Below are 9,558 nucleotides of genomic sequence, written 5' to 3' on the forward strand. Positions count from 1 at the left end.
CAGAAAACACATGCAAAGATGCCCAACATCATTAGCAATCAGGGAAATACAAATCAAAACCACAGTGAGAAAACCACTTCATACCCATTAGAATGACTTCTATTTTTAAAAACTGTAAATAACAAGTGTTAAAGAGATGTGGAAGAAAGGAACACTCATTCATTGTTGGTAGCAATGTAAAATGGTAAAGTCTCTGTGGAAGACAGTTTGGTGGTTCCTCAGAAAACTAGGTATAGAACTACCATATGACATGGCAGTGTCATATACTAGGTGTACTAGGTATATACCCAAAAGAATTGAAAGCAGGGACTCGAACAGATATTTGCACTGATATTCATAGCAGCATTATTCACAGTTTCCAAAATATGGAAGCAACCCAAGTGTCCATCGACCAAAAAATAGGGTAAATAGAATGTGGTATATACTACAATGGAATATTATTCAGCTGAAAAGGAATGAAGTCCTGCTACATAAAACAATATAAATTTACCTCAAATATACCATGCTGAGTGATATAAGCCAGAAATATAAGGACAAATAATGTATGATCTCACTGATTTGAAATAATTAGAATAAGCAAACTCATAAGTCAGAATCTAGAATGTAGATTACCAGAGAACCTGGTGGGGAAAATGAAGAGGAAAGTAAGTCTTAATATGTACAGGATTCCTATTTGGAATGGTGGAAATGTTTTGGTAATGGACAATGGTGAAGATTGCACAACATTGTGAATGCAATTGACAGCACTGAAATACATATCTGAATATGATTGAAAGGGTAAATGTTAGATTGTATACATGGTAATGGAACAAAAAATTTTAAAAGACAAACATGGCACTGCACTACACAGTGAATCCTAAGTAATACCATGGATTTAATAGTGCAATTGCAAAAATAGTGCAATTGCAAAAAAAATAGTGCTCTCATTAATTGTAACAAATGTCCTACACCATGCAAGGTGTTAGTGGTGGAATGGTATATGGGAATCCTGTATTTTATGCATGATTGTTCTGTAAATCCACAGCTTCTCTAATAAAGAAAGAAAATGACAATACAATATCATTTTCAACTATAAAAAAATTTTTTTCTACACTTACCTGGCAGAGGAGATACTGTTAGTTTTCCCAGGTGGACACTTTTCCGTTTCACACCAGATGTGCTGACCCCTGTGATTTCCTCAGATGTGGAAAACTCAACTGCATAATTTGTGGTAGTGGGAGACTACATTTGCACTCTCCCCTGAAATTTTTTTTAAAAAGCTTTCTTTTTGGTTCATGTGAGAGAAAATATAAAGCATTTTCATAGCAGCTCCCTGGGAAAATTTGCCTATCTTTACATATGTTCTTTATTATGCCAAAGCAATATTGCGAATGAAATGTAACTTACCTTATTATAGGGAGAGCACAGAAATTTGTGTGGTTTTATATATATATATATATATATATATATATATATGAAAAAACACAACTTAATTCTTTGTCTATCATCTCTGCAAACAATGACCAAATGTATAAGGGACAGCAGAATGTTTACATCTATTTTGTTCATCAATAGCAGAGCTTCTCTGACCTCTCCCACACCATACTCACTGTCAACTGACCTGAATAATATGAGTTGGACAGTCTCCCAAACAGAAACAACCATGGTCTGCAACAATTAAGGGAGGAGCTTGATTTGCAATCTCCCTTATTTGGGATTTCGAGAGTGATGTGTGAAGCACACAGAAACACCAAGAATATTTTACAAAAAGCTTTTACCAAAAAAAGCTCTCATAAAACTCTTATCCAGCAGAATTTATGAATGGGGCACATTCACAGACAGTAGAGTTTAATAATAGAGTGCACCTGAAAGTCAAGTATTTGAAGTAACCATGTCTATTTGGCAAAAAAATGTCAACGTAGTCCATAAAGCACCTCCTTAAAAACATGGGATGTATTAATTGAGCTGCACAAATACCAGCTCTCGTAATGAGGTGTTACCAGCCCACCCTTCCTTAGATCATTCATCCTTGCCCTCATAAGATGAAACATTGAACTTTGCTGAGTGCCAAGTCCATACAGATAGGCTACATCTCCCCAGGTTTGGCCCTGACTCCTTCCAGCCTTTGTCCTAGGGCTAGCGAGACTCTATCTGCCTTGGATTGTGCAACCACATTCACCATTGACTATTATGAGTTTAGGTAAGCAGAAGTACTTGGCAGATCATTAGGTTCTGTGAGGCCAAAAGAGAAAGAATTTTCTGTCTTTATTCAGCCCCTACACTCCATCCTGATACACAGGCACAAAAAAAAAACACCTTGCTTAAAAAAAACAATCAAATGGTGCTTTTAGTAGCAAATACAGCACAATAAAATTGAAAGCAAATAGGTATAATTTGGAGGCATTTTCAGGACTTGAGAATTATCCTGAATGACACTGCAATGACAGATACAGGCCACTGTATATCTTGAAAGAACTTGCAAAAATGTGCAGGAGAGAGTGTAAACTACAGTGTAAACTATAATTATCATTTAGTGGCAATGCTCCAAGATGTGTTCATCAATTGCGGCAAACGTACCACACTAATGAAGGATGTTGTTGATGTGGGAAAATGTGGGAGGGCTAGGGAGTGAGGCATATGGGGATCCCCTATATTTTTTGTGTAACATTTATGTAATCTAAGATTCTTTTATAAAAATAAAAAATACAACAGTATATTAAAAAATCAAAAATAAAAAAATAAAAAATAACAACAGAAATTATACAACTAGAACAAATAAAGAATAAGGAGAGGAAAAAATAAATTATTTATTTATTAAAAAATTAACTCAATATGTTGAATTAATGCATTCAACATACTATAAAGTCCTGTACATTTTCTCACAGTGATGCACAAATTTACATCTAAATTTTGTAGTAAAGTGAAAAGGCAATAATGGTAATTATCCATAGTGTCAAAACAAACAGTAAAACTGAAGCAAAAAAAAAGTTTTACCTCAGCTATTTCTGTACTAAGAGATTTTTCCCCTGTAGGTCCTCATCAAGACAACTTAGATGCAAATAACACAGTTAACAATAATCACACAGCAATGCTGGACACAGAATTTACTGGGCTTTTTCTTGTGATGGCCTCAGTTGCTAAAATGTAATTCAGAAAAGAGCAATTTCACTCACTCAACTAATACGCATTGATCATGCATTAGTCAGCCAAAGGGTGCTGATGCAAAATACCAGAAATTGCTTGGTTTTTATAAAGGATATTTATAAAATATAGGAGCTTACAGATACCAGGCCATAAGCATAAGTTACATCACTACCAACGTCTATTTTCATGAGTTGGAGCAAGATGGCTGCTGACATCTGCGAGGGCAGGCTTCCTGGGTTCCTCTCTTCCAGGATATTGCTTCTCACTAGGCTCAGGGTTCCTCTTTTCCCAGGCCTTGCTTCTGTTTCCTCTGTGAGCTTACTTCCCAGGGCTCCTGCTTAATGCTTCAGCATCAAACTCCAACATCAAAACTCTAACATCAAAAACCCTCAGCTATGTCCTTTGCCATGCCTTTTATCTGTGAGTCCCCACCACCAAGGGGCACGTACTCAATGCCCTAATGACGTGGCCCAATCAAAGCCCTAATCATAATTTAATCATGCCCAGGTACAGACCAGATTACAAACATAATCCAATATCTATTTTTGGAATTTATAGCCATATCAAACTGCTACAGACCACTTCTCATGAGCTCAGAGTTGTGCGAGGCAATCAATATACACTGGTGAATAAAATAGACCTTGTGCTTTTTTTCTGGTGGGGGAGATAGGGATAAAATAAGCAAGTATATATGCGTATGAAATTTGATAAGTGTATGGAAGATATGAATAAAGTGTGTCTATAATAGAGAATGATGAGGGACTTACTCATTTAAAATGCATCTTGAAGGGTGAGAAGAAACCAGGCATGTAGATAGTGGGAACATTCCTTCAGAAGTGGTAACAGCAAGCGGGAATGCTCTGAGGAGGAAGAAAACTCAGTTCATTGGACAATGTTGGGGAAGGAGAAGAACAAAACAATGCCAGCCACTTGTACAGCTGATAGCCAGATTCCTTCCAAACATGGATCTGGGACCTCTTAGAAATTCTTAACATGAGGTTCGCAATCCCCAAAGTATCCATGGAGAGAATTCAAGAATAGGTGACCTTAGGAGGAAGATTGCATCTTTATTTTCACTAACCTCTTACTGAAATTTAGCATTCCAACACTTACAGATGTAGGCACCAAACCAGTTGCCAATGGAAATCACAGAAATTTTCACATAACCTGACAGTTGTTGCAGATATTCCAAGTACCATTTAGGTCCATACGACTTCAAAATTACAGCAGTGACTAAACCTGTCAGTAGATCATGTTATGTCATCTACCATTGAAATCACTAATTATACATTCCCTAGATTATTCTCTAGTTTCCTTCCACAGACCATCTCTTTCAGCCACAATCACATCTATAATTCAGCAGTGTTAGTTATACTTATATAATGTATTACTCTCAACTCTATTCATTTCTACACTTTTTCAATTATCTTATTAATAATGTTACATATAGTAAGCATCATCTCCCATTCTCAATCCACATTCTATTTCCTAGTAACCTATACTCTAGAGCAGGGGTTCTTAATCAGAGGTCTGTGAGCTTGAATTGAAATTCAAATAAACATTATTCTTGTGGGGACATGTTGGTGCAGGTGTTAAATATTTATTAAATCATACACATTCAAGTTGGACTTAGTAAGTTGTCCATGATTTTTACCTTACTGGTAAAAGGGTCTGTGGAACAAAAAGTGTTAAGAACTCCTGCTCTAGATCCTCAACATGGAGAAGTAATGTGGTTTTCCTCAAGGTAAGTGTTTCAGAAAGGTGCTGAAAATGGTAAATGTGTGGGTAAATCTAAATCTTTGCTATAAAAAATAGCAATTATGTTTTGGGCTAAATATATATAATATGTTGTCTTACATTACAGATATTACATATATTATATATGTATTTATATATATATACATACATATTTTTTTAAATGATATATAACCAAGGAGTTGGTAAATAAATAGTTTCCTAAGTTTCTTGCATTGTCAAGGAAGAGGCTAAAAATACCAATTAATATTACATTTGAAAACCAAAGTATGCATGCTATAATCTCTCGTGTAACTTACTGAAAGTAAAGAGTATATAACTTTCAAGTGTATTCAGGGGAAATAAAAACAAATGAAAGATAATTAATCCAAGAGAGACAAAAATGAAAAGAAAAAATAGTTCAAGTAAATAGATGGTATATATATAAACCTAAATATTTCAGTAATTAGAGCAAATAAAAATATAATAAATTTACCAATTACAATATTTTAAACAAACAAAAACAAATTCTGTTTACAAGAGACACCTCTAAAATTTAAGACACTAGAGATGAAAAGTAAAAGTTTAGGAAAAGAAAAACCATGCAAACTTTAATTAAAAGAAAGTTGGTATAGGTGTAATAAGTTATTAGCCAAAAATAATTAAAAGAAAGGAAAGGAATAATTACTAATTCAAAATTTTCAGGTTATCAGAAAGATATGTGTCTTTAAAGTATATGTATCAGATAATATGGCACCAAAATATATGTAGTGGTTTGAAGATGTATGCAGCCCAGAAAGGCATATTCTTGAATTTAAGCCATTTGTGTGGTATGGACCCATTGTAAGAAAGACTTTTTGATGAGGCTACTTCAGTTAAGTGTAACCCACCTCATTCAGAATGGGTCTTAATTCTTTCCTGAGTCCTTTAGAAATGGAAATGAATACACAGAGAGAGGAGGAGGTGCTGAAAGTAATGAACAAAGAAGAGAAGGGAGAGACCAGCATAGGCCGCCACGCGCCTTGCCATGTGGCAAAAGTTTCAAGGATCACCAGTGGCCAGTTTTATGAAAGCATCACCTTGATAATGCCTTGATTAGAGCATTTTTCTTGACCTCAGAACTGTAAACTAATAAATTCCCATTGTTAAGCCAACCCATTATATTGTATGTGCTTTCAGCAGCCTGGGAAACTAAAACAGATTTTGGTACCAGGAGAGAGGAGTGCCACTATTACAAATACCAAAAATGTGGTTTAGGGTTGGGTAATGGGTAGAGGCTGAAAGAATTGTGAGGCAATTGGTGGAGAGGCCCAGATTATCTTTGAAGAAAGTGTTGGTATAAACATGGGCACTAAAGGTACTTGTGATGAGTCCTTAAATAGAGATGATGAATGTGTCATTGCAAATTGGGAGAAAGTGAACCCTTATTTTAAAGTGGCACAGAAATGACAAAATTGAGTTCTGATGTCAGGTGAAAGGCAGAATTTGAAAGCAATGAAGTTGGATATTTAGTTAAGGAAATTTCAAAGTTAAATGTGGAAGGTGCAGACTATTTTCTACTTGCAGTTTATAGTAAAATATGAGAGGAAAGAGATAAATGGAGAACTAAACTCCTGGACACAAAGAAACCAGAGTGATGGTATGGAAAATCTGAACTTTTGGAAAGCAAGTCCCCAGAGAATAGTGCCCAATGTATAGGCTTTACTGAACATGGATCCTGACCACCATTTCAGTGCAAGCGAGAATTGGACATGCAGTTATCCAGGAAGGATTTTTGGAAGTTCTTTTGTCTGATGGGTTGGACTCCTTCGTATTCATGCACAACTGATTTTTTTGTTTGTTTGCAAGAGCTGTATGAATGGGACCACTGCCAGCCTGGACAGAAATGGGACAGATTGAAGGAAAAATTACTTCAACGGCAGAATCATGGAAGCTGAGGTCCAGAACAAAGACATGGTCTCAGGCCAAGAGAATGAGTCCACCCTGTTTGTGGTAAGGGGGAGAAGGTCCTGGCATGTGGAGAGAGTGGGCCTTCTGCCCCATTGTTCAGGAAGAGTGTTCTACCCTAGTCTTTAGAGAGGATAGAGTATATTCCCCAGGGATTGTGGAGAGTCTGGTCACCACCCCACTCTTCTAAGAGAGTTGCTCCTATGCCCTGGAGATTGCAGAGTCTGGTCACCACCCCAGTTCCTCAGAAGGTGGAGCCTATTCCCTGAGGATTGTGTAGAGGTTGGGGGCTTCACCTGAGTGTTCAGGGAGAACATGGACACTGTGGAAGCACTTGGAAAGGATGGGGCTGTCACTTATGACCAGGGGACAAAACATCATTCTATAGGGGACACCAAGACCATGAAATCTAATGGAGTATGCCCTGCAGGGTTTTGGAATTGTTTGGGTCACCTGACCCCTGGTTTCCTTCCAAGTTTTTCTTATGGGATGGGAAGGTTTATCCTATGCCTGTCCCTCCTTTGTATATTGGAAGCAAATAATTTGTTCTCTAGGTTTCACAGGTCCACAGCCAGAGGGGAATTGTACCCCAGGACAGACCCACCTAAAATCAATTTTGATGACACTCTGTACGTAGTATTGTTACTTATATGATTTAAGGTTTTTTGAGGAACTGTGATAGATTAAATGTATTTGCATATAGAAAGAAAATGTCTTTTTGGGGTCCAACATGTAGAGTGCGGTGGTTTGAAGTTGTAAATGTACCCCAGAAGTGCATGTTCTTAAACTTAATCCATTGCTGTGGGTGTGGACCCAAAGTACATAAAGATCTTTTGATGAGGCTACTTAGTTAAGGTGTATGCCACCTCATTTGGGATGGGTCTTAATCCTCTTATTGGAGTTCTTTATGAATGGAATGATTACAGAGAGAATGATTACACTAGGGAAGTAAGAAGCTGAAATCAATGAAACAGGGAAGAAATGGGAGAAACCAGCAGATGCCACCATATGCCTTGCCATGAGGCAGAGGAGTCCAGTATCACCAGCAGCCAGTCTACAGAAAGAAAGCATCACCTTGATTATGTCTTAATTTGGACATCTTTCTCAGACTCAAAACTATAAGCTAAAAAATTTCCATTTTTAAGCCAATCCATTTCAAGGAACCTGCTTTCAGTAGTCTAGGAAACTAAAACAACATATAAAGCAAACTTTGACAGAACCTTAAGGAGAAATAGACAAATCCAAAATTAAGACACATTTGAATACATCACAGTAACCAACACATCAAGCAGACAAAATAATTAGTAAGTATAGAATTAAACAAGCCGAGGAGCAAACTTGCCTTAATTAACATTTATAGACAATACTGCACCTAACAAATGCAGAATATACATTTTTTCAAGCAAAATATGAAATACTTATGAAATTAATCTTATGCTGTCCCAAAAATAAGTGTCAAAATTTTTCAAATAATTGAAACATATTTCAATTGTTCTAGAAATCAAGAATAAGAAGATAAATAGAAATATTCCAACATGTTGGGATTAAGTAGTACAATATTTATTAACCCATTAATGAAAGTAGAAATCACAAAGGAAATTAGATATTTTGAACTGAAAAAAATATAAGAAAATATTAGTATTTAACAAAAGCTGTGCTAGAAGGAATTTTATAGCTTTATATGAATACATATGTATATCAAAAATAAAGCCTGAAAATTAATGGGTGAGGTATTCTTTTCAGTAAACTAGAAAAAATATAGCGAATTAAACCCAAACTTCACAAAAAGAAATACTAAAAATAAAGCTGAAAACTTATTAAGTAAAAATTAAACATACATTAGAAAGGATTAACAATACCAAAAATTAGCACTTCGAAAAGAATTTTTAAAAATTGATAAAATCTTAGAAGAATTGATTTAGAAAAAAAGAGAAAGAAGGCACAAATATCCAGATTCAGAAATGAAAAAAACAGTATATCACTACATATTGTAAAAATTAAAAGATTATTAGAAAATATTAAGAATAATTTTATGCTAAAAGTTTTGGAAAAATTTGGTTTGTGCAGATCTATTGTTAAAAAAGTGTAACCTAATAAACTGAACAAAAAGAACTATAAAATTTGAATAGTTCTATAACTATAGTTAAAACCATTATTACAAAGGAAACTTCAGATCCAAGTGGCTTCAACACTGATTTCTATCAACATTTAAGGAAGAATTAATGCCTGTCTTAAGAAAACTCTTACACAAAATAGGAGAACCGGGAATATTCTCCTTCTTGCATGATAAGGTCAATATAACCTTGATACCAAAACCTGACAATGATGCTTTAAGAAATGTATTCAATTATATGCCAAATTATATGTCAAAATCACTCATGAACATTGATACGAAAATCCTAAACAAAACATTAGCAAAACAAATCCAGAAAAATAAAAAATTAATACATCACAACCAAGTTAGGTTTATTCCATGAATCAATTTTGATTTAACTATAGAAAATTAACCAATGTATTATAATTAACCACAAAAAAATAGACTAGGAGAAAAATAATCACTATAGAATTAAGAAATGATAAAAGTTCAATATCCAGTTATGATTTTTAAAAGCTCCTAGAAAATAAGTAGAAGGGAATGTTCTCAATATGGACCTCTTCAAGAAATCTACAGCAAGTATTTTGCCTTAATTGTGAAATTTAAGTTTTCTCTGTGAGATAGGTAATGTTGCCTTTTGTCTCTGCTTTTGTTCAACA

The 9,558-nt window shown here is 35.1% G+C and overlaps 1 pseudogene; it reads left to right on the plus strand.

The window, feature by feature from the left end:
- The first annotated feature begins 1,089 nt into the window (after positions 1–1,089).
- Positions 1,090–1,240, plus strand: LOC111764169 (U1 spliceosomal RNA; annotated as a pseudogene).
- Positions 1,241–9,558: the final 8,318 nt, after the last annotated feature.

This window comes from Dasypus novemcinctus, chromosome 5 (genome assembly GCF_030445035.2).
Source record: "Dasypus novemcinctus isolate mDasNov1 chromosome 5, mDasNov1.1.hap2, whole genome shotgun sequence".
In the NCBI taxonomy this organism is placed as follows: domain Eukaryota; kingdom Metazoa; phylum Chordata; class Mammalia; order Cingulata; family Dasypodidae; genus Dasypus; species Dasypus novemcinctus.